The 27,997-nt window shown below is 43.8% G+C and overlaps 1 long non-coding RNA gene across 5 annotated transcripts; it reads left to right on the top strand.

Annotated features, from left to right (window-relative positions):
• The first annotated feature begins 23,039 nt into the window (after positions 1-23,039).
• Positions 23,040-27,666, top strand: LOC119337310. Of its 5 annotated transcripts, XR_005163167.1 has the most exons (7): positions 23,040-23,504; positions 23,617-23,750; positions 23,833-23,904; positions 24,390-24,427; positions 24,852-24,920; positions 24,998-25,930; positions 26,309-27,666. It is a non-coding gene; the product is annotated as an uncharacterized LOC119337310 (long non-coding RNA). The 5 variants fall into 5 exon arrangements; XR_005163165.1 differs by having other exon boundaries at positions 24,852-25,930; XR_005163166.1 differs by lacking the exon at positions 24,390-24,427 and having other exon boundaries at positions 24,852-25,930; positions 26,309-27,379; positions 27,454-27,666.
• Positions 27,667-27,997: the final 331 nt, after the last annotated feature.

Here is a 27,997-nt window from a genome sequence, read left to right on the forward strand (position 1 = left end):
AAGACATTGGATCACATCGTTCTGTAACCGTGGTAGATCTTCTGGATTGATTACCTTCTGAGAGATTGCATTGAGGAATGCACATAGCTTCACAATGGCTACTCGAACATTTTCCGGCAGGAGCCCCCTCAAAGCAATCGGAAGCAATTGCGTCATAATCACGTGGCAGTCGTGAGACTTCAGGTTTTGGAACTTTTTCTCCGCCATGTTTATTATTCCCTTTATATTGGACGAGAATCCAGACGGGACCTTCATACTGCTCAGGCATTCAAAAAAGATGACCTTCTCTTCTTTGGTCAGAGCGTAGCTGGCACGACCTTGAAACCATTCCGGATGCCGGTCATCAGGGTCTTTCAAACGTTGCTGGTCCTGCCGTGCTTCCTTTGTATCATTTGTCTTCCCATACACGCCCAAGAAGCTTAGGAGGTTAACGCAAATATTCTTCGTAACGTGCATCAAGTCGATTGCAGAGCGGACTTCTAGGACTTTCCAATATTCTAGCTCCCAGAATATAGATTTCTTCTTCCACATGGCTGCGTGCCCGTCAGCTCCCTTCGGAACTGATTGTCCGCCAGGACCCTTTCCAAAGATGACTTTCAAATCCTTGACCATATCAAATACCTCAGCACCAGTGCGTTCCGCAGGCTTCGGCCGGTGATTTGCCTTGCCGTTGTAATGCTTGCCTTTCTTTCTTACTGGATGAATTTTCGGAAGAAATCGACGATGCCCAAGGTACACGTTCTTCTTACAATTTGGCAAATGTACACTTTCAGTCTCATGTAAGCAGTGCGTGCATGCATTGTATCCCTTATTTGACAGTCCCGAAAGGTTACTAAGAGCAGGCCAATCGTTGATGGTTACGAAAAGCAACGCTCGTAGGTTAAATTCCTCTTTTTTGTGCTCATCCCACACACGGACACCAGGTCTGCCCCACAGCTGTAAAAGTTCATCAACTAATGGCCTTAGGTACACATCGATGTCGTTGCCGGGTTGCTTCGGACCTTGGATGAGCACTGGCATCATAATGAACTTCCGCTTCATGCACAACCAAGGAGGAAGGTTGTAGATGCATAGAGTCACGTGCCAGGTGCTATGGCTGGAGCTCTGCTCGCCAAAAGGATTCATGCCATCTGTACTTAGACCAAATCTTATGTTCCTTCCGTCAGCTGCAAAATCTTTGAACTCTCTGTCGATCTTTCTCCATTGCGTTCCATCTGCGGTGTGTCTCAACTCCCCGTCCGACTTACGGTCCTCTTTGTGCCATCGCAACAACTTGGCATGCTCTTTGTTCCTGAACAGACGTTTCAACCGTGGTATTATAGGAGCATACCACATCACCTTGGCGGGAACCCTCTTCCTGGGTTTCTCGCCCTCAACATCATCACCAGGGTCATCGCCTCTGATCTTATAACGCAATGCAGTGCATACCGGGCATTCATTCAAATTCTCGTATTCACCGCGGTAGAGGATGCAGTCGTTGATGCATGCATGTATCTTCAGAACCTCTAAACCTAGAGGGCAGACAACCTTCTTTGCTTCGTACGTACTGGCGGGCAACTCGTTATTCTTTGGAAACATATTCTTCAACATTTTCAGCAAGTTTTCAAATGCCGAGTCAGCTACACCTGCCTGTGCCTTCCATTTCAGCAAATCCAGTGTGCAGCCCAGCTTTTTCAGACCATCATCGCATCCGGGGTACAACGACTTTCTGTGATCCTCTAACATGCGATCCAAATTCTCCCTCTCCTTTTCAGTTTCGCAGCGTCTCCGTGCATCAGCAATGGTCCGACCAAGATCATCAACGGTCTCATCACGTGCCTCTTCTTCACCTTCACCTTCACCTTCCCCTTCACCTTCCCCTTCACCTTTCAGCATCCTCCATGAAAGTATCACCGAAATGAGCAAGATAGCTTTCATCGATGAAATCATCCCCTTCTTCATCTTCTTCCATTATAACCCCTCTTTCTCCATGCTTGGTCCAACAATTATAGCTTGGCATGAAACCGTGCCGAAGTAGGTGCAGGTGAACTTCTCTTGAGGAAGAGTAACCCTTCTGATTCTTACAGTCAACACATGGACAGATAACAAAACCCTTCTGCTTGTTCGCATTAGCCACTACGAGGAAATCTTTCAAACCCGTAGTGAACTCGCGGGAGAGTCGGTTACCGTACATCCATTGCCGATTCATCTGCATTATTATAATATAAAATATATAATTAATCATCATGCATTTGTTAAACTAACTAGCTATAAACAATAGAAATTAAACAATGAACAACACACATGCATATTTTATCAATGACACACATGCATGAAAGGTTCAAGTTGCTAACCGTGATCGAGGAGGAACCTCAAGTGTGGCTCCAACACTTCATATCATGTTGTTGGGCATTTCATCAAACACCTTGTGTGCATAAGAGGAACCAAAAGCAAACCTACACCCCCTTGTGAAGAGAAGTGGCACCAAATGGCTAAGTGAGTGCGCTGAACTGGTATATATAGGGGAGGAGCTTTAGTCGTGGTTGGCCTGGCCAACCGCGACTAAAGGCCTTTGGGCACCTTTAGTCGCGGTTGGCCTGGCCAACCGCGACTAAAGCCCCTCACGTGCACCAGCTGGCCACCGAGCGCCCTGGGCCCAGGCCTTTGGTCGCGGTTCGTCTGCCGAACCGCGACTAAAGACTTCATTAGTCGCGGTTCCTATAGTTTTGCGACTAATGGGGCTGGACGGAAGCCTCTTTTTCTACCAGTGTGACAACACAGTTATGCAACAACACTTGGAAACACAAGGATTGTACTGATGGGGCTGTCGCCTATGACCCGTCTTGTCGTGTGTTTTTTGTCCCGCATGAGCCTACAGATCATCGTGAAGCTCTCAAGTCACTGGAGTGGCACCATGCTATGCATGTTGAACTCGACGCTCTTCGTGCAACAACACGTGGAATTTGGTTCCTCCACCACCCAATGTCAACATTATTGGCTGCAAATGGGTGTTCAAGATCAAGCATAAGGCGGATGGCTTTGTTGATCGCTTCAAGGCTCGTCTTGTGGCCAAAGGATTCAACCAACGGTATGGGTTGGATTATGATGACACGTTCAGTCCTGTGGTTAAACTTGTCACCGTCCGTCTGGTTTTATCTATTGCTGTTTCTCGTGGCTGGTGCTTACGACAACTAGACATCCAAAATGCATTTCTTCATGGAGTGCTTCAGGAACAAGTGTACATGTGTCAACCTCCTGGGTGTGCAGATCCAGTTCTCCCTCATTATTTGTGCAAGCTCCAGAAGGCATTATATGGTCTAAAGAAAGCGCCACGCGCTTGGTATTCAAGACTCAGTTCTTGTCTTCAGGAACTTGGGTTTGTGCCTTCCAAGGCTGACACTTCCATGTTTGTTTACAACCGTGGTGGTGTTACTATCTTCATGCTTGTGTATATGGATGATATCATTGTTGCTTGCTCTTCTCTACCTGTTGTTCTCAAGTTACTTGCTGATCTCAAGGCTTCCTTTGCCATCAAGGATCTTGGTCCTCTACATTATTTTCTTGGAGTACATGTGAAGTCTTCGTCAGGGGTACTAGTTCTCTCTCAACATAAATGTATTGGCAACATTCTTCACCGTGCCAACATGGAAAATTGCAAGATCTCCACAACACCTATGTCCTCCAGAGAGAAGATTAGCAAGGACGGTGGTACACCCCTCTCACAGGATGATAGCACAAAGTACCGGAGCTTGGTTGGTGCACTTCAATTCTTGACACTCACGAGACCAGATATTTCCTTTAAAGTAAATCAAGTGTGTCAATTTCTGCATGCAGCAACCACCATTCACTTCTCTGCAGCCAAACGCATTTTGAGGTAGTATACTTATGATATGGGGTTGTCCATACGCAAGTCTCTCTCCATGCTTCTCAGTTGCTTCTCAGATGCAGACTGGGCTGGGTGTAGTGATGATCACAAATCCACAGGAGGCTTTACAGTTTTTCTTGGTCCTAATCTTGTGTCATGCAGTTCAAGGAAGCAAGCTACTATTTCGAGATCTAGCACAGAGTCTGAGTACAAGGCTCTAGCAAATGGAACAACTAAAGTAATATGGATACAGTTTGTTCTTGCAGAGTTGGGAATTTTCATGCCAAGACCACTAGTTCTATGGTGTGACAACTTGGGAGCCACCTATCTATCTGTCAATCCTGTTTTTCATGCAAGGACAAAGCACATAGAAGTGGACTTCCATTTTGTTCCAGAGAGGGTTCATTTCTTCCAAGGAATAGATTGCAGATATATTTACTAAATCTTTGGCTGAGACGTTGTTTGTGTCTAATAGGTTCAATCTTAATCTTCTTTGTGGAAGCTAAGATTGAGGGGGAATGTTAAACTTGTAACGTAGTTGAGATATAGTAGTTAGCATAAATATCTGTGATCTCATCGTTGTAACAACCTTTGTAATCTGGCGATACCAAGGAGCCCTGGAGCACGTATATAAATATGACCCCAAGGCCATCAAGTATGATGCGCCAAACCCATCTCTCTTTCTGTCATTTCACAGGATGAGGACGAGGTGGCATGGTCCACCGGCCGCGGAGAGGTGGCGGCAACAGGGGAGGTGGTGTGGCGGTGAAGGAGGCAGTGCTCATGCGCTTGGTGGATGGTAGAAGAAGCGCGCGAGTGAGAGAAGGTGGGATAGGGTATTGCCTCCAATGCATATTATGTCGCAGTTTTAGTACAACTATATACTAAATCAATGATAATTAATATGGATCAGAGGGAGTAGTTTTTTTAGTTGCAGTGGTTCGGTCGATTCATTAAATTTACAAAACCATCCGAGAACCAAACAAATAAATAAATTGCTGGCCTGGCAGGTACAGTCAACAACAAATTTGATAAAAAGGATAAATTAAGGTAAAATATGGCACATGTTTGGCTAATTTAGAACAATACAAATTAAGATTTTTCACTAAATCAGATAGCTAGTATCTGTCACAAACAGGAATTTGGGAGGTAAAAAAATAAGTCACTTAATAATTAAATTAAGATCCTTAACACAGTTTGGGGTTGTACTCCTTGTGGAGCCGGTGGGCGTTGCAACATTGTTTTGCATACCTGAAACATAAAGCTATACCAAAAGAACACAGATGCAAAACAAATCTTGCGATGAGACGGGTGTGTAGTGCATGTTAACTCTAGTTTGGTGTTGACCGACTGCGTCAAATTCTACAAAAGGAACCGGATAAAAACTAAAAAGGCTAGCTCCACAGCTCCGGTCCACCCTAATTAGAGACTCCATGAGATCCCAGGCAAGATGGGGTACCCAGTCTGAGTGGAACGCCATACATTGATTCCTGATATGTCTTGCCTGATGTGACTATCTCGGTGAGTAGAGTAAGAGAATCAAACTTGTGTTGAAGTCCACGTCTCCACATCACTTATCTGATGCACATTTACACATCCTGATACTTCCCACGCCGACACAAATAAAGGTAGGTTAAGGTCAACTGCGTGTCTCTTGTTTCGTCGCATGGATAACATCAAGGATGCGTTACTACTTACTACTATCTGAGTATATATATGCACATTCCACAAGAAATGTGAGGGTACAGTTTGGTGCAGGGTATTAATACATGCTAGCTGCGGCATTACATGTTTATCAAGTCCATGTCTGATCAGCTGATGTTGGAAAGAGTTGTTCTTCTCCTTAAGGGGTCAGCTGATATACATTATGGAAACAAGAGAGCATGTATACATTTGATAAGAGAACGTTAATTTTATACTCTCTCTGTCCGAAAATACTTGTCATCAAAATGGATAAAAAAAGATGTATTTAGAACTAATATATGTCTAGATACAATACCCTTTTATTCATTTTGATGACAAGTATTCCCGGACGGAGGGAGTACCAAATACCAATGATTAGATAAGGACCACGACAAGCAACTGGTATATATTAGAGCAGAGGTTTGTCCGTTATGACATCTTGGTCTGAGGTGCAATTTTCAGTTCAGAACTTACTAGTCGTGACTGTTGATACTTGTTCTTTCCCCCTGGATCAGGGAAAGGTTGTTGTTTCCAAGGAGCAAGAGAAATGCGAGAAAATTTTGTGTATTGAATACACTTACTAGATAGGGAACGGGTAGTTGCTCTATGGACTAGCAACAACTCTCACATGCGCACCGCACGCAACTGGCATCACCAAGGATAGCATAGCCACCATCCACGCGTGGAGCAATACGGGACCGTGTCTTAGGAGCATCCAGCCGAACATGGAAGCATGCCCGGCGGGCCCTAATGTGAAAGGCCGTGTGGAGTGGAGGGGGAAGGGCACCTGCAGCTGGCGGTAGGCGGCACATGGTCAGGGGGGGCTACGTGCGCGGTGGCGGTTGGGCGTGGCTCGTGCAGCGGGCCTGTGTGGGTTGCCCAAGGGAGAGGAAGGTGGATGGGGACGAGGAGGCACGGTCACCCCTGCCACCGCGAGGTGCCGCCATCCTCAGGCAGTGGTGGAGGTGGTTTGTGGGGAAAGAGGCACTGCTCGTGCAGTTTGTGGATCGGGAAGGAAGCGTATGCGTGAGAGAATGTGGGACAGCATAGTGCTTTCGATGCATATTAATTATCGTTTATTTTAGCAAAGTTTATACTAAATCCATGATAATTAATACGGATCTGAGGGTGCAGTTTTTTTAGTTGCAGTGGTTCAGTCGATTCATTATGTACAAAAAAACCATCGGAAAACCAAAAAAATAAATGAATTGTTGGACTGGCAGGTATACTCAATAGCAAATTTGAGAAAAGAAACATACTAAGGTAAAATGTGGCACATGTTTGGCTATTTAGTACAGTATTAATTATGATTTTTCACTAAATCGGATAGTATCTATCACAAACATGAATTCGGGAGGTGAAAATTTAAATTCCGTCAATAATTAAATTATAAGATCCTTAACATAGTTTGGGGGTTGTTCTCCGGTGTGGGGCCGCTGGGCGTGGGATTGGAACATAGTTTTGCATACCTGAAAAGTAAAGCTATACCAAAAGAACACGGACGCAAAACTAATCTCGCGATCGGACGGGTGTGTAGTGCATGTTAACTCTAGTTTGAGAAATGCAAGAAAATTTTGTGTAATGAATACACTTACTAGCTAGGGTACGAGTAGTTGCTTGTTTGATTCATTTTGGTGTAGTGATCAAGCTCCTCGTGCTTTGAATCGTTTTTCTCCTTGATTTGGTCTTTTGTTCCAGATTTCCCAAGTTGTTCCGTTTGCTGTGGTTTATATTCCAGTTTTTTAATGGTTAATGTTCTTTTTCTTTTTTCCTTCTGGTTCTATTTATTTTTTTCTTTTTTTCTTTTTCTTTGTATAAACGGGGATTTTTTTAAACATGGGGAACGTTGTTTTAAAACAAGCAAACAGGGAATTTTTTCTATACGGGCTTGACAACTTTTTTAATATAATTTTTTGAGGGGCAACGACTTTTCTAGGACCCCGATAAAATCCGAACGTTCAGATTTTAAACATTTCATCCTAAACGTTTTTACATGGCAACTTTAGTTGACGTGAGGTGGCGACTTTAGTTGTTAAGACATGACAATTTTGTCCCAGTTCATTTTTTTGTCAAAAAATTGCAATGTTTGCCAACCTCACGAGAACTAAAGTTGCCATGAAAAACGTTTGGGTTGCCATGCTTAAAATTCGAAATTTCGGGATTTATCATTGCCGCTTTTCTATACACGTCAACCAACTTTTTAAACATGACGAGCATTAAATAAATTTATACTTTACTAAACGCAATGAACATTTTTTTAAATATATGATGAACTTTGTTAACTAGTAAATGTGCACGTGCAACACACGTTAATATTTAGGCAATATATTAATTGCACGCGGATATTAGATATGATATTATTTATGTGTTAATTCTGTGATTAGTGCGGTATTTGGCATGATATTAGTTGCACGTTGAACGCTCACCATTGGAGCAGTCTAGGTCGTTGGATTGACTTAGTTAATTGACCGAGATCAGTTGGATCTGCCCCTTTGGGTCTTTTTATATTGATATGTTTTAATACACGACGAACATAATTTAAATATGTAATCATTTTTAATAAATATAGTGAACATTTTCGAATACGTGCTGAACAAATTTCAATTTTATGTATTCAAATATACTGAACATTTTCGAATACATGCTAAACATCCAATTATATAATAAAAATATTACGCATTTCAAAAAAAAGTAGAACACCATATAAAAAAACTGACACAAAACAAATAAACCAAAAGCTGCAGAGCGCTGCATGGCTTATTGGGTCGGCCTACTGCAATTATTTCATCTTCGCCTCGTCAAGGCTATAGGCAAACTCCCTATTGCACACCCAATGCATCGAATTGTTGTTGAATCGCAAATGGGATGACCGAGCGACTGATGAAGTGGCGTTGCAAACCTGACTTTTTTTCACATGCAAGCAGTATGGGGAAACTACTGGAAACCGACCTCAAAACCATTTTCAAAAAATATTCAAAATAAAAACTGAAGAGAACTACTTTACTACAGTAGACCAACTCGGTACAGTGCAATGGATATGAGAAAAGTTCATAGATTTAAAAAAACACGATTTAGGAAACTTTTACTAAATTTGAAAGATTCCCAAATTTTTAAAAATTTCAAAGATTTTTGAATTTGTTTGATTAAATTTCGATTTTTTGTTAATTGAAATGTATTCTTTATTTTATAAAAGTTCATGCGGTTCAGAAAAAAAGTCATGATTTTTTAAAAAGTTCAGGTCAGTTCAATAAAAAGTTTCATGAATTTTAAAAGTTCACAAATTAGGAGAAAGATTTTCAATTTTTAAAAAGTTTGTGCATATACGGAATAAAAATAAAAAAATATAGAAAAAGGAAAACCGAGAAATAAATAGAAAGCAAGAAGAAAAAAAGGCCAGAAGCAAACGCAATAATTTATAAAATGTGCCGGCCCACTTGGTCGGAGGGGTGTGCGCTGGTTAGTAAAATACTCCATATTGAAATATAAGAGCGTTTAGATCACTACTTTATATTGATCTAAACTGTTTAATATTTATTTTTGGAGGATATACTATAACGGATGTTTAAGGCACAGAATAGGATCGGGGCTCGCGCTGTGCCCCTGCCTCGCTGCAGTTCGTGCATGGGCTGGCCTATCCAAACGAACGGCAGCCTCCTATTTCACACAAAGAGCATCAGATAGGAAGTCCCGCTTACAAGTGTAAACTAGGAGGTCTCCTGCTCTTGTTTTTTTGAGTTGCAGGAGGATTCCTGCTATACATCGCTTGCATCGACCGCAAAGCCCACCTTGCCTGCGGCGCTCAGCGCTCGCCTCCTCTTTTTCAGCCGGCCCTCAAACTAGTTTGACTTATGTACCTGTCTTTTTTTTTTGTGAAATGACTTATGCACCTGTCACTTGCCTTGCATATCTCTGCAACAATTTAAATCCTCCTTTTCAAAAAATAAATCTGTGCAACAATTTCATTTTGTGAACTAAGTCAACAAACACTCCAGAAAAGCCATGGAATGTGTAATATTTTCTATATATATATTTAACATGTATTTGGTTCAATAGGTTTATAAATAAAATAAAAAAACGTTCATGTGTTGAAAAATATTTTTCATACAATTATTTTGTACTTCAAAAGATACTCATAAAATTTCAAAAATATGTGCGTATATTTCAAAAATGTTCATTAAATTCTAGAAAAGTATTCTTGCATTTCCAAATAAATGTTACTCCCTCCGTCCCATAATATAAGAACGTTTTAGACACTAGTGTAGTGTTAAAAACATTCTTATATTTTGGGACAGAGGGAGTATCATATATTCTAAAAAGTGTTCACATTATTTAAAAAATCATGTAACTAAAAGTGCTCACCTATTTTAGGGAAATGTTCATGTTACACAATGAATACTTTCTAAAAAGTAGAATGTTTAATTTACCCATAAAAATTATATACAACATTTTTTTAAATACTTGATGCAAAATTGTAATTCACCAAAAATATTTTAAACTGTTAGATGATTTTATTAATAAACCATAAGTTCAAAATAATGATAAATATTTTCTAAATATACTAGTAACATTTTGAAAAATACATAGAGAACATTATTTAAATATGATATTTATTGTAACACATTTTTTGGTACATAAGATTTGTTTAATAACACTATGAACGTTGTTAATACATGATGCCATTTTTTAGATCACGATAAACATTCTTCAACTGAAACGCCTTCAGCAAGCAACAACGCCCAAGCGGTTGCCGTTACAGGATCCAACAATCCAAGGCTAGAATCTAAGTTTTCACCCTGAAAAACCAGTCTGAGCATATCCTAGCAATGCGTCCAACAAGATAATGATATAAAAACATCGTCATTGCCAGGTATAACCAATTCGGATCACACCTAGGTTTCACCCCAGAGCTCGAAATTGGGTGCTCGAGTAGCACCACCATCATCTTCACTTATGTGTTGTCACTACCACTTTTTCGGGATCATGACAACTAAATGCGATGTGCGACCGTCTTCGCTGCACAACCATCCCTCCACGTCCAGCCATCATTCATAGTTTGCATATCTGCACCAAATTCAGTGATCGGATCTAAAGAGAAAGCCTCATGAAGACCTTTCTAGCGACTTCGTCACCGTAGGCGGGAATGGTCATCATAAGGGTCAACACCGATGACGGAGCAGACCACCGTTGACTACCACCTCGCCGGAGAGAGCCTTTTCCATGCCCGTTGGCACATAGACCGACATGATCGGAACCAGAGCATGAAAGGAAGATCACCATTGCTGGCACGCGGCCGCGCAAAGCGCAATCGCTCCTAGATCAGGAGCGCAATCGCCGCACCTCCCGATCAAACCCGATGAGACTGGCCTAGACCACCATGCCACGCCGTCGTTGTCTGATACAACTCGTCGCAACAAGAACCATCCCACTCGTGGACTGCACGAGCTGCCACCAGACCACTGGTAGAAGACCCGCCGTCAACGTCCTCCTCACGGCCTTCAGCCGGCAGCCTCCTCTGGTGACGGCGAGGGAAATCAAGGGTAGACGTACGGGGCCTGCCGCCGTGCAGCTAGTCCACCGCCCGCGCCGCCCTCGAGATCGACGCGTGGGTTGATTCCTTTTTTTTTCTCAGAGCAACTGGTTCATGCATCAACCAAGTTGGTTAAAGTGTAGTGGGAACATCCCTCGCTATGCCTCCCTATTCATCTAGACGGGACATGCATAAATGACATAGCGCAAATCGTATAAAAGCCTAGTTAGTCTGCGAAAAAACATCTAAATACATGGCTCATATTTCTTTCTTGCGACGGTAGGTTGTCACATAGGTCGAAAAGCCTTGTGAATGTGGCGTTGAGTGTTGCTTGTGAAGTACAACATGATTGTCCGAAATATTACAGCAATTTCTTTGAGGGATAGTACCCCCGATGATCTGCCTAACAACTACTCCTATTCATGAATAGAAGCTTAACTGCCGACTTTACACTAGCTGCAAAACATAAATATGCCGTGTTCAAAGACCGAATACAAAGAGCACCGCTCAGCTTCCCTAGTAGGGATGGCAATGGGTAGGGTATGGGCGGGTACGAACTTTTTGTGCCCAAACCCATACCCAAAACTTTTTTCTATACCCACCCATTTCAATATCCATTGGTACAAATTTGTACCATGTCCATACCCATCGGGTATCTTGTACCCAATGGGTATCCGGTAGGTACAATATATAACATTGGCATGATAAAGGTAAGACAAGAAAAAGGCCTAAAACTGAAGTTAGGGACTCGGCCATCACAATCTGGTTTGTACTTACATCAAAATTTCACAATGAAGATTGACACGCAAATGTATTAATCTCCATTACAAACTAACTTTGAAAAAAAATCAAGTTTGTAAACTTGCAATGCTAATTACTGTAGGTTTACCGAGATATTATAGGATTTAATTTTTTTATTGATTTTTCTGGATATTTATTGGGTTATCCTTGGGTATAATTTCGTATTCATACCCTACCCATGCATTTTGCGGGTATGGATACCCATTATTCATGGATACGAACTGATAGAAAGTCTCACCCATGCCCATTATTTTCGGATAGGGTACCCGCGGGTACCCTTACATATGGACAAAACTGCCATCCCTATTCCCTAGACTCCTTCATGGTGACGAGCGCAGTAACAAGCAAAAGGTGGCTCCTAGAAGCTCAGACAACGTACACCTCTTCATTGACGTGCCGAGCTTGGTAACAGAGATGAGAGATGGGAAAACCTTCCCAGTTCATGTGTCCATAGCTCATGCGCATCTGCATGTCCCTATGCCTCCCATGCCGACTCAACTTTTCTTGTCGGGTGGCATGAAATCCTCGAAATAAGAGAAAAATTACTATTTGGTGCGTACATATAAACATGCACGATTCAACAAGAGGTGTATGTGTTGGTGCCAGCCGGGTGCAATATGTCTGGCGGTGAATGTTGGAAGAACTAGAAGTAGCTAGCACTTCCTGCGATTGAGAGACGGATGGAGGGAAAGGACGGGAGACTTAACAGAGAACGCTGGAATGCAAGCTTTTGTATGTTTATTTATGAGCATGGAAGGACAAGGTAGATAGACAGGTGTATTCTCTCATGCTGTATGTGCTTCACAATCTGTATTTCTGAGCATCTCCAGCTGTTGGCCTCCCAGGAGGGGCTAAAAATCGCCCCCTGGGACGCATCCCAGGAGGGGCTAAAAATCGCCCCCTGGGACGCACCGGCGCTAAACCGCGCATTGGGGGGGCGTGATGCCCCCAGTCGCGGTGCCCACGTTTTTTTTAAAAAACTTAAATACGGCACAAACACGACTCAAATTTAACGCAAACATCGGCGAGTTCGTTCAAATTTAAACATATTTTACAAAAAAAAACTACTAGGGGCTGCTCCTCGCCGTCTCCATCGCCGCTCCTCGAGCTGTTCGGCGTGGCGGCGGCGGAAGTAGGGCTCCCAGAGCGGGCTGTCGGGGGTCTACCGCGGGCCTTCCCTCTCCACCCGCGGCAGGGACGCGCGGATACATGCGATCTCCGCACGCCGCGCCGCCCCGGTGGGTGGTGGTGGCACCGGCACGCTGCCGGCGCTGATCCTCCACGCCCCGGGCACCCGCATGTCCGGCGGGGCCGGGTACTCGGCCTCGAAAAGGAGGCGAGCCTCGTCCTCGTGAAGATGGCGGCGGCCGAAGCCGTTGGCCGCTGCGCCATCGCCTGGGAAGCGCTCGGCCATTCTTCTGAACTGGGGACGGCGAGAGGAGGGGAGGGAGGAAGCGGGAGAAATGGGCGCGTCAGCGGTGGAGGATCTGTGCGTGTCTCCGGCGCGCTGGGTTCGGCTTATATAGGCGGAGGCGCCGCGTAGTACGCGTGGCCGCCGTGTTACGCGTGGCGGGCGAGGGGACGCGCGTCGCCCGGCCTTCACTGCGCCGCCCATGAGGCATCAATGGAGGCTGACCGGCGCGGCAGCGCGTGCAACTTTGGCATTGATTCGCCGCGGGAAACAAGGCGATGAGGACGACGAGGCGGCGAGAAGAGAGTCGAGTCGCTGGCAAGGAGGGCCCGCGGCTCTTCGCGCCAAAAACGATTCGCCCGGCGCCCCCGAGCGCCCCCCAGCGCGCCGGTTTCGGGTTGGGTCCGCCGGCGCCAATTTCGGCCCGAGCCGGCAAAAACTAGGCCCTTGGGGGCGCAATTGGGCCGATTTTTTGACGCCGGCGGCCGAAAAATCGCTTAGGGGACCTTGTTGGGGGCGCGGCTGGAGATGCTCTTAGGCGGTTGTCCTTTGCGTTGTGTTGTAATTATGTATCTAGGTCTTTTCATTGTGTTTTAGTGTTCTTGCCTTGGAAGGATGTATTGCCCCTCGGTCTTTTAAGGCTTTCAATCCACTTTTCCTTATGAACTGTTCTTTTTTAAATGGATCTTAACAGGTGGGAAAAAATCAATCTAATCTTGCATCGGCCTAAATAAAAATAAATAAGAGGCATGTAATGGATTGCTCAAGAAAGTACCGATTGTTCCTCGATAATGCTCAAGAAAATACAATAAGGCATATGTCAACTATAGTTTTTCTCAATCTTTTGATCAGGTTTATAGTGATATTTTTAGATTAGGGAGTACCAAGAAGACTCCACGATCTCGAGAGTACCCGGTACATTCTCGAACAATCACATAACATTGGCAATGTCTTGACGCCACTATCCCAACAAGCCACGTTCCAAATAACGTACTGACAAAATTCGGAGGAGTAATGTTAAAGGCAATGTGCACCGTCTGCCACCAAACTTGGCCAACGGGCAATAAAAAAAGGTGTTTGATAGTTTCATCCCCATCACAAAAACTACACCTAGTAGATCTTGTCCAGTTGCGCTTTACCAAGTTATCTTTTTTAATATGACTTGTTTATGTACAAACCACATAAACACTTTAATTTTCAAAGGAACTTTGACTTTCCAAACATATTCGGAATTAGGAATGGCGCTAGAGTTGATGACATCGATATACATCGATTTAACTGTGAACCCTCCAAACCTAGTAAGTTTCCAGCACAACTGATCGGGTTGATGAGATAGCTGAACCTCCATCAGTCTACTCACTAAATGAAGTCACGCTTCCCACCGGTTGCCAACAAGCGTCCTTCTAAAATAAATATTAAGGGGGATGGACTACAATATCGTTGCAACATAAGCATCACGTCGTTGAACAATACTATACAGGGACGAATACTGAAGCGCCAGTGGCGTCTCTCCAAGCCAAGTATCCTCCCAGAAGCGCGTGGTAGTGTCATTACCGATTATAAACTTTGTCCTATTGAAGAAGGCTTCTTTGACTCTGATAAGCCCCTTCCAAAAAGGCGAGTCCGTCGGTCTCACTGTCACCTGGGACAAAGTTTTGGACTGCAGATACTTACTACGGAGAATCTACGCCCACGTGGCATCATTCTCAACTGATAACTTATACAGCCACTTACTGATGAGAAGGCATCTGTTCTTGACTTCAAGATTCTCAATGCCAAGGCCCCCCTGGTCCTTTGGTCGACAGATGATATCCCATTTGGTGAGTCTGTATTTTGTTTTTAGTTCATCACTCTGTCAGAAGAATCTGGATCGATAGAAGTCCAGCCTTTTCCTACACCAGCTGGGACTTCGAAGAAAGATAAAAGAAACATAGGCATACTCGTGAGCACTGAATTAAGAAGAATCAATCGGCCTTCGTATGACATGAGTTTGCCCTTCCAGCAACTCAGTTTCTTCTCAAACAGATCCTTGATACACTTCCATTCTCTGTTTGTCAGCTTATGATGGTGAATGGGTATACCTAAGTACGTGAAAGGTAATGTCCCCAACTCGCATCCAAACAATTGCCTATAAGCCTCTTGTTCCTCATTGGCTCTACCAAAACCGAACAACTCGCTTTTACGTAAGTTAATCTGCAACCCGGTCAATTGTTCAAATAAGCATAACACCAGCTTCATATTTCTCGCTTTTGCCAAGTCGTGCTCCATAAAGATGATCGTACCATCAGCGTACTGTAGGATAGACACACCTCCATCAACTAGATGAGGCACCAAGCCACCCACCTGGCCAGCCTCCTTTGCCCTACCTATCAAAATTGCCAACATATCAACCACAATGTTGAACAAAATAGGAGACATTGGACCACCTTGTCTCAGGCCCTTGTGTGTCTGGAAATAATGACCTATGTCATCATTCACTTTAATACCAACACTCCCTTTTTTGCGTGAAAGATTCTACCTGGCGTCGCTAGGCTTCATCAAAACCCTTCATGCGCAAGGCCTGTTGAAGGAAAGGCCATATGATTTTGTCATACGCTTTCTCGAAATCCACCTTGAAAACAACTCCATCTAGTTTTTTTGTGTGAATCTCGTGGAGCATTTCATGAAGGACCACAACCCCTTCTAGGATGTTTCTGTCCGGCATGAAAGCAGTTTGGGAATGTTGCACCACAAAATGCGCAAACTGCGTGAGCCTATTAGTCCCGACCTTGGTAAAGATTTTGAAACTAACATTAAGAAGACAGATGGGCCTGAATTGCTCAATTCTCACAGCCTCTGTTTTCTTAGGAAGCAGGGTTATCATTCCAAAATTCAGTTGAAATAGCTGAAGTTGTCCAGAGAATAAATCATGGAACAACGGCAACAAATCCCCCTTAATAATATGCCAACACTTCTTATAGAACTCCGCCGGAAATCCATCCGGGCCGGGAGCCTTATTATTTTTCATCTACGAGATGGCCTCAAACACCTCTTTCTCAGAAAAAGGAGCAACCAAAATATCATTCTCAACAGCAGTAAGTTGAGGAACATCCTCAACCCTAGACTCATCCAGAGAAACACAGTTATCCTCTGGAGGCCCAAACAACTGCTTGTAATACTCGGTTATGTACAATTTTAGGTTCTCATGTCCAAAAATCGTTCCTTCATCTTGTTCAAGCTGAAAGATCCTCTTCTTTCTGTGTTTGCCATTGGCGATCATGTGAAAGAATTGAGTGTTCGCGTCCCCCTAGACAACTCGTCGGACCTTGGCCCGCAGCGCCCACTTTAATTCCTCTTCACAAAGAAGCTCTTTCAGTCTCATCTCCGCGTCAAGCTTGGCATGAAGCTCCGAGGCCGGCAGAACCATGGATTCTGCCTTTACATCTAGGGACAGAATAAGGGTAAGGAGCCTTTCGTTTTTGACCTTGTAAATCCCACTAAGATGCTTAGTCCGCCCATGTAGGAAACTTCTTAAGTGCCTGATCTTATTCTGCCAACGCTCAAGCGCAGTCCTGCCTCCTGCATCCTTAGCCCATTCCCTGGCTACGAGATCAAAGAAGCCGTCTCGTTCAAACCAAGCCAGCTCGAACAAAAACGAGTTTTTGTTTCCGAAGTGGGTAGCCTCACCAAAATCTACAAATAAAGGCTTGTGGTCAGAAATACCACGGGAAAGTGCATGAACTATTACGAAGGGAAACTTCTGTTCCCATTCGACGCTAGCTAGTACTTGATCCAGCTTTTCAAACGTTGGATTTGGCAACGCATTAGCCCAGGTGAATTTTCTTCCCGAAAGCTCTATCTCTCTCAGATCCAAGCTTTCAATGATAGTATTAAACATAAACGACCATCTCCCGTTGAAATTATCATTGTTCTTCTCCTCATGCCTTCTAATAATGTTGAAATCACCCCCCACCAGGATTGGAAGCTGCTTAGAGCCGCAAATCCGGACCAGATCAACCAAGAAATCAGGTTTGAGTTTGGCTATGCGGCACCATATACCGCCACCAGAGCCCAATTAAACCCATTTTCCTTCGACCACACCCGAAACTTAACTGCAAAGTCTTCCATCACCACACTTCGGACTTCGAGCGAATCGCATCTAACTCCGAGTAAGATCCCACCCGATCTTCCTCTCGGTGGCAGACAATGCCAACCAAAATCAATACCTCCCGATAAAGTATTGAGAAACTGTGGCGAAAAATTATCTCTACCAGTTTCCGACAATGCGATAAAATCTAGCCTATGCTCGATAGACGCCTCTGCAAGAAACCTTCCTTTAGCCAAGTCTTTCAGACCTCTGCTATTCCAAAAGATTCCTTTCATATTTCGTCATGAATTATTTTAGCAGTACGGATCCTAGCACTCCTACGCACTGCCGAAGCCGGATAAATCTTTCGCTTCCACTTGCGTTTAGGTTTGTTCGGACCCTCCAGACGGTCCTCACAACCAGGCTCAGTGGACCTAACCACGACAGTCTCAGAGGTGTCATCCTCCTCCTCAGACTCAGGGAGGGGTGGTACAAGATCCACACAAAAATTATCGAGCACCTTGACCCCCAAAGCATCAATATCGGAATCATTCATGGGTTTAACCATTGTTAAGTTACGAATCATCTCTAAAGCCCGCCCCGCCTCTAAATCCAGGTTATCATTGACGGAATTTGAAATTTCACTATCATTACTACCTAGGGAAACTCCTAATTGGTTTGCATTATTAATAACTCATCATTAGAAAAATGCAAAATGGAATTAGAGGTATTAACCGACATACCAGAAGTGACCTCAACGTCACAAAGCTTGGCCGCCCTCATGGCGCACCGCTGCTGTATGTCGTCAACCTCCGGATGATCCTGGAGACGGCAGCTCAACCGTCGCCCCACAGAGACCGGATCCGGAATCCCTCCAAACACAATAACCTCCTCCTGAGTGACCCTACTCAGGGTGGGGCCTCCTGCCTCACCCCTAACACACAGCCGGTCGGCCTCCGTCGATGAAATAGCGGGAACGCCTAAAAGCGGTGGGGCACTCCACGGCGCCACCGACGTCGGTCGCGCCCCGCGACAAAGAGTCGGAGACGTACCGGGAGGGGAGTGCATGGGCCTGCTGTCCGTACTCCCCACCCACCCCGGCCCTCTGGCAAGAGGGGCTCGCCGGCGCCACAGGAGGGGCGGCCACCCTAGGCGCTGATACGTCTCCAACGTATCTATAATTTTTTATTGCTCCATGCTACTTTATCTACTGTTTTGTACTATAATGGGCTTTATTTTCCACTTTTATATTATTTTTGGGACTAACCTATTAACCGGAGGCCCAGTCCAGAATTGTTGTTTTTTGCCTTTTTCAGTATTTCGAAGAAACAGAGTATCAAACGGAGTCCAAACGGAATGAAACCTTCAGGAACGTGATTTTCTCATCAGATAAGATCCAGGAGACTTGGACCCTCCGTCAAGAAAGCCACGAGGCGGTCACGAGGGTGGAGGGCGCGCCCCTCCCCCCTGGGCGCGCCCCCTACCTCGTGGGCCCCTCGAAGCTCCACTGACGTACTCCTTCCTCCTATATATACCTACGTACCCACAAACAATCACGGGAGGAGCCAAAAACCTAATTCTACCGCCGCAACCTTCTGTATCCACGAGATCCCATCTTGGGGCCTGTTCTGGAGCTCTGCCGGAGGGGGCATCCACCACGGAGGGCTTCTACATCATCACCATGGCCCCTCCGATGAAGTGTGAGTAGTTTACTTCAGACCTTCGGGTCCATAGCTAGTAGCTAGATGACTTCCTCTCTCTTTTTGGATCTCAATACAATGTTCTCCCCCTCTCTCGTGGAGATCTATTCGATGTAATCTTCTTTTTGCGGTGTGCTTGTTGAGACCGATGAATTGTGGGTTTATGATCTAGTATTATCTATGGAAAATATTTGATTCTTCTCTGAATTGTTTTATGTATGATTGAGTTATCTTTGAAAGTCTCTTCGAATTATCCGTTTGGTTTGGCCAACTAGATTGGTAGTTCTTGCAATGGGAGAAGTGCATGGCTTTGGGTTCAATCTTGCGGTGTCCTTACTCAGTGACAGAAAGAGTTGCAAGGCACGTATTGTATTGTTGCCATCGAGGATAACAAGATGGGGGTTTTATCATATTGCATGAATTTATCCCTCTACATCATGTCATCTTGCTTAAGGCGTTACTCTATTTTTACTTAGTACTCTAGATGCATGCTGGATAGCGGTCGATGAGTGGAGTAATAGTAGTAGATGCAGAATCGTTTCGATCTACTTGTCTCGGACGTGATGCCTATATACATGATCATCGCCTAGATATACTCATAACTATGCTCAATTATGTCAATTGCTCAACAGTAATTTGTTCACCCACCGTAGAATACTTATGCTCTCGAGAGAAGCCACTAGTGAAACCTATGGCCCCCGAGTCTATTCTCATCATATCAATCTATATCACTTTATTTACTTGCTTTGTTTTTACTTTACCTTCACTTTTTACTTTGCATCTATCTATCAAAAATACCAAAAATATTATCTCTATCAGATCTCACTCTCGTAAGTGACCGTGAAGGGATTGACAACTCATAAGCATTGGTTGCGAGTTGCTATCGTGTTGTGCAGGTACGAGGGACTTGCGCGTGACCTCCTACTGGATTGATACCTTGGTTCTCAAAAAATGAGGGAAATACTTACGCTACTGTGCTGCATCATCCTCTCCTCTTTGGGAAAAACCAACGCAAGCTCGAGACGTAGCAAGAAGAATTTCTGGCGCCGTTGCCGGGGAGGCTTACACAAAAGTCAACATACCAAGTACCCATCACAATCCCTATCTCTCGCTTTACATTATTTGCCATTTGCCTCTCGTTTTCCTCTCCCCCACTTCACCCTTGCCGTTTTATTCGTCCTTCTTCCATTCGATCTTATGTTTGCTTGTGCCTTCTTTTTGCTTGCATCGTTGCTTGCTAAAAGTCTATGGATCCTGATCCGCTTGCCAATCTTTTTAAGAGATTCAATTATGATGAACCAATTCCTAGTGATTTGGATGCACTAGATTATTTTTATAAGCTTTTTCCTAAAACCCATAGATCTGAAAATTGTGATGAAGTGCTTCATGATAGATCTTTAAATAAAAAGCATGATTGGAATGATTTTATGATAAATTCTTTTAATGTAAATTATGCTAATAATATGCAAAACCCTAAGCTTGAGGATGCTAGTTTTGTTATGACTACTACTTGTTGCAATGATCATGATTGGGGTGATTCTTCTTTTGATCTTGAAAATTTATTTAATCCCCATGATGAATATGAGATTGATAATATTGTTTGCAATAATATTGAAAGTGGGTTTGGAAGAGTGTCAACTTTAGATCCCACATATTTGGATAATATTCAATCTTATGAATTTTTTGATAAAAGTGGGTTTGGAGAGGTCATGACTTTAGTTAATGTTAATCTCACTATCTTGAAAGAGTGTCAACTTTGCATGCATGTGGATCGTGTTGAGAATATGTTATGTGATAGCTATTTTGTTGAATTTGCTTATGATCCTACATGTAATTATTATGAGAGAGGAAAATATGGTTGTAGAAATTTTTATGTTACTAAATTACCTCTCGTCATGTTGAGATTGCTATCGTCTCTTTCTCATTCCTTGCATATGCTAGTTTTTGTTTGCCTTGCAAATTTGTTTGCTTATAATATGCCTATGCATAGGAAGTATGTTAGACTTAGATGTGTTTGTCACTTGTTTCATGATGCTCTCTTTGCGCTTTAATTCTTGTCTTTCTTGTGAGCATCATTAAAATTATCAATGCCTAGTTAGGGGCGTTAAACGATAGCGCTTGTTGGGAGGCAACCCAATTTTATTTTGTGTTTTTTGTTTTTTCTTCTGTTTAGGAATAAATAATCCATCTACCTTATGTTTGGATATGATTTTATGTTTTAATTAGTGTTTGTGTCAAGTAGGACCTATAGGATAACCTACGATGATAGCTGATTTGATTCTGCTGAAAAACAGAAACTTTAGCGCTCACGAGATTAGCTGCCATTTTTTACTGGAGAGTGCTTTTGCGTTGATTCTTTTTGCTGCTGATCAATAAACAAATTGTCCAGGACTTCCTATTTTGGTAGAATTTTTAGAGTTCCAGAAGTTTGCGTTAGTTACAGATTACTACAGACTGTTCTGTTTTTGACAAATTCTGTTTTTCGTGTGTTGTTTGCTTATTTTGATGAATCTATGGCTAGTAAATTAGTTTATAAACCATAGAGAAGTTGGAATTCAGTAAAAAATGTAAATTAGTTTATAAACCATAGAGAAGGGAAGAGGGCACCGAGGCCACCTGCCCCGAGCCCCCTCCAGAAGGCGGAGCCGCCACCTGCAGCTCTGGTACCGCGAGATGAGAAGAGGGTGCCGAGGCCACCTGCCCCAGACCCCCTTCCGAAGGTAAGACCTCCACCACCGAAACCGCGTCCTGAGGAGAGGCAACCCACTGAGCAGAAGAGGGAGTGGCCGCCTGCCTAGACTCCTCCTCCTCTTCCCTGACCGAGGTCGGCGAGCCCCCAAGAACGGGACTCACAGCATCCTCAAAATCCAAGGTAGGTAACGTGTGCTCAAAAACCTCGTCTGACTCCATCCAGTCACTCCAAAGTCTCGGAGGCGCAGAAGCGGGCTCAAAAGACCCAAATCTCAAAGAGGTCATAGGCACCGAAGAGGGTGGTGCCATCCCATCCCCGGGCGTCTGAGAAACGGGCCCCAGTCCATTTGACAACTCTCGTCCAGCATCATCGACCGGTGCCTCCTGAGCTCCCGAGTTGTCATCTTCCTCGTGCATGTCAACATCAGTCTCATTGGCAGCCTCGGCGAACAGATCCTCATCCTCATCACGGTGTTGGGCATGTGTGCTAGCCTTACGTAAAGCACAACGATAATTTAGTTGTACAGAATAAGCTAATCAAACGGTCTACAACGCTAAATTTTGGGAGCACATATAATCTAATTGTACAGAACAAGCTGGTTAAGTGGACGGGTCAACAATAATATCTTCAAAACCACATGAATTTGAGAGAATCGAACGACCAAACTATCAAGCAATTGTAAGACGTACCACACGAAAAAGGGTCTAATATGTATCTTACACCACACCCTCCTTCCATGCCTTCAAATCGTCTTAGGATATAATGCAGGAATCAAGCGCTGCTTATCTCTGTTGGTAAAGACCAATGTATTTCGAAGCTTATATAGTTCCAGGGGATTAGCATGACTACCGAGTCAAAACCCTTCCTGGCTTTGCCATGAAGCTGTTTTCGTCCACATAGATCGTCCCGGAACGAAGGGTTGGCAATATCCAAATGCAGTCGGGATAAGTAATGACTTCACATCTCTGTCGCATCCACACATTGCACTAGGGTGTGGTCAAGGTTGTCTTCCTCCTACGAAAAGATGAAGCAAGGAGAGACCTCTAGCTGCAGTCCATGTCTCACCCTATGGTCCTATTTTCAAAGTCCATACTTGAAGTTGAAGTCCAACCATGCAAATATTTGCATTTCAATGATGCACAACATTTTAGAATACAGTTGGCACCGACAAAGTGCACCATAATAAATAAATAAAACCCATTACGCGTCGCGCAAATGGCGCATCCTCGCGCGTGCCACATCATCACATGTACGACAAAAAACACGAAGAAAAGAGAAGTGATTCGCTGGATTAGGTACGCGTTTTCATTCCCACGCCGCAAGCACACGCAAACGCCTCCTCTACTCCTTTCTCTCCGCCTGATCTGCGGCGGCTCCCTCCCATGGTCCCCCGCCGCACCGAGGGGGCACGGCGCTGCAGAGATGCGGGGCGACGTGCCGCCGCCTACCGCGCCCTTGGCTTCCTCCTCATCTCCGGCCCCTCGATCCTCTTCGCCGGCGGCGAGCTCTTCGGGTCGGGGCCCTCGCCGCTCGTCTTCCTGACCCTGTTCCTGATCGAGGGCGGCGGCATGGACCTCTCCCGCGTGGGCGAGAGGCTCCTCAGCTCCATCCGCTCCGCCCGCTCCCTCAGTCTCCTCCCCCCGACCCCAGCCCCTTCTCGCGCCGAGGTACCGTGTTGCTCCCTCCCTGCCCGCCATCCACCATTCATGCTGTGTTAAATCCAGCGATTGGGCAGGGTGCCCTTTTGCTCGGCACTGGCGACGATGACGACATACCAGAGGTGAGCGGGTTCCACACATTCCTCTTCAAATCTGTTGGAAATTGGTTCCCTTTGCGAGAGTCAGTGCGGTGTTTGATCTGATTTGGTGGCTTCATTGGAATATTCGCGTCAGTGGAAGTGGTTCGATGACTTGGATGACGAGGAGAGCTACGAGCGGTTCCTGCAGCGTGAGCGACGAGGAGTGACGGCGTGCGACTACACTGAGGTGTACGCCTCCATTCTGCTATGGTGAACTGGATCATCGAGGTCAGTGTACATGTACTCTGCATTCTACATGTGTACCGCGGTTCCACTTTAGCTCAATTTATGGTACAAGCTTGTCTTGCAGATTTACAGTCATGACTTGGTGTTGTGCCGACTGTGCCATCTCCTAGGTTGTCCGTCAATTTATGCGATTCAGGTGCGAATTGCTATTCCTTTTTTCAGGCTTTCATTCGTTCAATTTGCCTTCAGTTTGTCATGCTTTCGATCATTCTTGCTACGCGGCGGTGTGTAGTCGTTGACAGCTTTAGTTTGTCATTCATGCTTTCTGCGCATGATAGCTGTGTTGCTCAACAACGCAACAGGGTGTTGGCTAGGATTGCCTTGTTCCAGAGCGTGTCACTGCTTAGCTATATGTCATACAGTTAGATTCAAATGTTGGAACCATTCAACTGGAATCTCTATGAACAAGAACTAAAACAGCATGCAACACCATCTTCTTCCATTCAATTATAACTATTATACATCCACACCAAACACTCAATAAACAATACACAAGCAAGATAAGCATGCTTAAATATTCTATTCTCAGTGCTGTTCTTAGCCACCAATACAGCTGATACACCCACAAAGAACAACAATGGCTTGATAAGAACTAACTTTTTTCTTTTATATTCACAATAGACAATGTGACAAGGAGCCTCAAGAGTACATCACTGGCGGTGAGCACATAATTTATCCAAACTGTTTCACTACTAATTCATAGTTGTCATTGTTCGCTGATGCCAATACTCCCTCCGTTCCGAATTACTTGTCGCAGAAATGTATGTATATAGAACTAAAAAATGTCTAGATACATCCATTTCTACGACAAGTAATTCCGAACGGAGGGAGTACATGTATCGACAGAGCACAATTTCAGGCCTATGTATATGTATATGCAACCATATGTATTGCGTTTTTCTTTCAAACTGGCCGATGCACAATATATGTATTAAACCTGTTGTTATGAAGTGTGTCTTGTCTTCACTGTCTTGTGTTTGCACTGAATTTTATTTCATACTTTCCATCTAATGCCACTGTCTTGTGTTTGCACTAAATTTTATTTCATACTTTCCATCTAATGCTCATTTACTGATCACTCAGGTATCCTTAATGTTGATATACCCTATACGCTTTAGCTTCTGTCACTTGAGTTATATTCCTATGTTCGCTGTAAGTGTTGTGACTTTATTTTATATGGTAAGTAGAGAAGTGCAGTCACGCCTTCTTATAATGCCTTGTTCTTTCAGATGCGTGGATGTCAATGTCTACTAAATCAGTCAATCACCCATTAAAGAAAGATCATATGGTTTTTTTGCACCCTGATTTTACCTTAGCTTAGATTATATAACCATCAACTTGGTCAAGATTGTTCGTGTGTCATCTTATTTTCTGTTTCGACGGTCGAATACCCACACGCCATCAAAGTTAGTGTGTGATGTGCCTACTTTTATTAGAAAAGCAGAGAGGATGTGATTGTTTTATTTTTCTAAAATTGGTAATGTGGCAATTAGCATGGCTTCTGCTATGTTGATTTAGATCCTGCTTGGGTACTGGTTACCTTAAGTAATACTCTCTCCGTCCAAAAATAAGTAGTTGAGATACATTGCAGAGAGTAAACAGAGCATGTGTATAAAGGTTGGTTAGGTCAACTTTGTTATTGATTTACACGGAACTGAACTTGTTGATATGGCGATAGGGTCTGCAGTGTGCATGGTTATTGACCCATGCTCAGCTTTCACAACATGCAGAGAATTTTTAATGCTCATACACTGGCTTCTAATATGGTTCATACGTTACTTTTTATTTTCTTTCTGAAAACATCTTACTCGACTTATCACTGTGTCGTGCGCCTGTAGGTTCCAGCTCGAGCTGCTGCGGCAGCGGCAGTGGCAGCTATACTATTCCATTTTTCAGTTTTATGTAGAGACTGACCGGGTGAATTCTGTAGTTCATAGTGAATGAAGTAGATGTTTATTCTTGTATTAGATCAAATATTCATTATATTCTGGCTAAATCAACTGGTAAAACAAGTTGGTTTCTGTATTGTTTGCGACCAATTATTGATTGGATTTCCTGAGTGTGCAGTGGTTTCTTCTGTTTGCCCATTGAATCTGCTGACAAGAGCTGTGATAATTCTAAGTTGGAGGAAGTTATGGAAGAGGCTACCAAGCTCGAGGAAGGTGAGATAGTTCAATTCATCCATGCATCAGAATCCATCCATCTATTCATTGATTAAGACTGTACATACTCATCAGTTTGTTTATTTGTATTGTTTAAGACTCTAGACTGTGGCAGTTAAAAATTCATCCATTTATTCTTGTTTTACCTGTAATCATTACTACTCTAGATTGTTGCATTAGAACTAATATGATTAATTTCAAACTTTATCAGTTTATCTGTAGTGGTTCTGAAATGTATCCATTTGTTCCTTGCTTTATCTATAGCCAACAGGATCTTAATTGTAGCATCCCAAAATCCACCCATGTGTGTACTTTTGTATTTTCTAAATTGTGTCTTTTATCTGTTGTTGCTAATTATGAACCATGATGCATCTGTAGCTGCACTTGACGAAGAATAGAAGCTTGCCAGTGCTGAGAAGCTCGAATGCACCGATACGGATACGGGTATCAGTATCGGGCCAATACGGATACGTAAATTCGTCATTTTCAAAAAGTGCCAATACGGATACGTTGTAGGTAATCAAAGCCATCTGGAGGAGATGAGAATGATAGATCTTCAGAGATCAGAGAAGAAAGAAGAGGAGATGAGCTTAGCTGGGCAGGAGAAATGGAGAAGAGAAGTGTCCATACATGGCTGTTGCGTGAGAGGGGACGTTGGTGGGTAGGAGGAGGAGCTCGTCGCCGGCTAGCCGCCACTGCTGCTGGCCCTGGGACCTAGGTGAGCAGCTGCTGGCGACACAGCTGCCACCTGGTGTGAGCATGGGTGGGAGGAAAGACGCTGCGAGGGAAAGGATGGGGGCATTGGGGCACTAGGGTTGCTGGTTGCTTCTTAACTGGGCTGAGCGGGCTCTTACCTGGGCTGGAAAAGTATCCAAAACGTACTGGCGAAGTATCCTTAGAGTATCGTCATTGTCTTAAATCATTTATTCTCGGATACTCCAGCGATACGTATCGGGGGCGTATCGGAGGAGTATCGGTATCGGATACGGTATCCGATACGGATTCGCTGGTCGGCTGAAGTATCCGTGCATTCGAGTTGAGAAGTATGTTCCCATGCTAGAAATGGAGGATTCACCTATCTTAGGTGTCATTTCGAAGGCCACATCAGAACCAGCCATCAAGAGCATCGAAGGTGCCTCAACTGAAGATGGTGAGAGCGGCAAATGGTCACCGGTGTTGGAGATAGATGATGAGATCAATAGTGCCAGTTTAGATAAGGAAGTAGCTGTCGTTGAAGTGCCAAAGGAAGCCATAAATGAAGATGCTTTCAGTTCCACCGCCCAACTGCTGTAACAGAGAAGGAAGTCTCTGGTGTTGATTTGAAGGAAGATGCTCTCAGTTTAACCGTTGAGGCTGCTGATGCTGCTAACAATATAGCCCCAGCAGCTGTGACAGCGAAGGAAGTCATTGATGTTGAACGGGAGCCTGCCACAGCGGCCGACCTATGAGGTATGCTATTTGGTACCAGCACTTCATTCTGAACATAAGGTTGTGTCTGTTGCTCATATTGTCTTCAAATACAGGTGTGAAAAGGCATTTTTCTAGATCTACAGATTATGGTTCTCAAATACAATACATTGAATGATATTGTAGATTTTGTGAGCTTGTTCTTTATAAGAAAATAATTGAACCTTTTCAATTGTCATTATGCCATTGATATCGAAATCTTGCATGACTTTTTGTTGATTGTTTAGTGACTAAGCTTATGTTGATTAATGGGATGAATTTGAATTGTACTCTGGATCAAGTGATTTCCTGATATGGTAACTCATAGCAAAAAAATTAAAAAAAATTGGCCCATTCTAATTGAAAAACAAAGCAATAGCAAATCAATTGTGATGTTTCAAGCACAAAATAAACTAAATGTAGCCCATTTCACCATAATTTGGATTACTGAACTGTTGTCCCAAAAGAACAATATACATGACATGACAAACTAAGAACACAAGCATGGCTGATTTACTGAATTCGGATAACGCTGCAGTTTTCCCCAACATGTTGATTCCAATTTTTTTTGTCAACTCAGACAACATATGTGTGCCTATGCATTTTGTTTACTTGCAAGCA

The sequence above is a fragment of the Triticum dicoccoides genome, chromosome 7B (genome assembly GCF_002162155.2).
Source record: "Triticum dicoccoides isolate Atlit2015 ecotype Zavitan chromosome 7B, WEW_v2.0, whole genome shotgun sequence".
In the NCBI taxonomy this organism is placed as follows: Eukaryota; Viridiplantae; Streptophyta; class Magnoliopsida; order Poales; family Poaceae; genus Triticum; species Triticum dicoccoides.